Source organism: Fragaria vesca, linkage group LG3, assembly GCF_000184155.1.
Source record: "Fragaria vesca subsp. vesca linkage group LG3, FraVesHawaii_1.0, whole genome shotgun sequence".
NCBI lineage: Eukaryota > Viridiplantae > Streptophyta > Magnoliopsida > Rosales > Rosaceae > Fragaria > Fragaria vesca.
Window position 1 is genome coordinate 27,501,743 of NC_020493.1, and position 1,714 is coordinate 27,503,456.

General features: G+C 37.5%; 1 pseudogene across 1 annotated transcript in view; it reads right to left on the minus strand.

Moving 5' to 3' along the window:
* Positions 1 to 711: 711 nt before the first annotated feature.
* LOC101296946 overlaps positions 712 to 1,714 on the minus strand; it is a 5,692-nt pseudogene continuing 4,689 nt past the window's right edge. Inside the window, exons 16-18 of the transcript XR_184403.1 lie at positions 1,324 to 1,416; positions 1,075 to 1,166; positions 712 to 857 (exon numbers count right to left, since the gene is read on the minus strand). The product of XR_184403.1 is annotated as a ribosomal RNA small subunit methyltransferase B-like (transcript). The remainder of the gene's footprint in view (positions 858 to 1,074; positions 1,167 to 1,323; positions 1,417 to 1,714) is intronic.

Genomic DNA, 1,714 nt, shown 5'->3' on the forward strand with positions numbered 1-1,714 from the left:
GCTACTGGTAAAAACCTCAAAAACAATCAACAAACAATTTTTTCCACTCTAAACCAGTTATATAGGGTTTCAATTCTCGATTTTGCTTACAAATAGTGATGAAAAGAGTTAAGATTGATAAAGCTTACCGGAAGCGGAGAAGAGTTTGGCGGCGGCGGCGGAGGAGGGTTTGTATTTTACGGCGGAGCGCAAGATACTGCTCAACGTCATAGCTGATATCTCAGAGCAGAGCTTTTACTAGGCTAAGGATTTAAGACTGTGAAGGAGAAGAGTAATTAGGATAGAGATGATGAAAAAGGAGAGAGAGGAGAAACAGAACAAGAGAGAGAGAGAGATATACTTAAAAGTGATCACTTGTGTTCCTTTGCATGTCTCCTTGCTTAGGTGGCAATAACTGACTCATTAACCTCGTTATCTAAGTGCATATCTCATGTTACAACGGTCACAATGTTGGAGTATGGGTGATTCAGTTTATACTTTTAGAACACTGTAAAACAATTGCATACAATCGTAATTCATTTATTTATTTTTATTTTTTTTACTTATTGAAATGGTAATTCATTTAGTTGAGAACATGAATACAAAGAAAGTTCGTGTGTAGGTGTGTTCTAGACTCCAGAGAGCATGTTATGGCTCATTACAAGCATATACTACCTAAACAAACCAAACCAGCCTATTCTCTATTCTTTTCCATTTTTTTCTGTTACAAAACTACATATGAACACAACCGCCAACACCACCTCCCCCATTAATCTTTGTGATCAATTGCTGTATCAACTCATCCATAGTTGTACACATATCCACTGTGCTTGGTGCATAGGCAAACTTTAAATCATGAATTGGTTCAGCTCGCATGTCTTCAGAGAATCCAACTTAAGAATCAGTGAAGACAGCTATGGCAATCTTGATTTGTTGTGATCATGCTGCAATCTCGGTGTGTAGCGTTTTGACTGTACTATTGCAATTTTGCACAAGTGACTTGGGATGTAAAGGTTGTCTTCCGCACAGATTATCCTTGTTGAACCTGTTAAAGGACCACTTCAAAAGTGAATATGGCTTTCAATCAAAAAGAACAATGTGAATAGAGCTGATCGCAGCTAGCTGTCAATTCAGCGACAAATTCAGATGGAACATATTTGTCAGCAGGATCTATGCAAAAAATACTGAAATCCAAGGAATAGTAGTGATTAGAAAGATGCCCAATAATGAATATGTAAAACTCCGAATAGTTTCGGTACTTGGTAACATGTAAGTACGTAACAATCTACGTTTGTACGTTCAACATGGAAATACTAGATAAGAAAAGTTATAGCCCTCACTGGATGCCTGAGAAGAAATGCAGCAGTTCTCTCTTCATTCTCTTCCGGATATATGGAGCAAGAACTGTATACTAATACTCCACCAGGCTTGACCAATCTGTAATTGAACATTAAAACAACGAGGAAAAACTGAAAAGGTAAATGCATTTGACCGAATGATATACAATTATGTGTGTGTATGCGTGATCATATCCTTATAGAAAAGCTTGTGAATTGTGATAGTCAATTCCACAATAGGGGACCATGTCTTCAGTTCATTGACGCTATTCTTAATGTTCAACTTGGCAATTTGTGATAGATGATTCAATGATCAAGGTAAAAGTAATACAAACGAGGAGAGAGAGAGAGAGAGAGAGAGAGAGAGAGAGAGAGAGAGAGAGAGAGTAGTAGTTAGT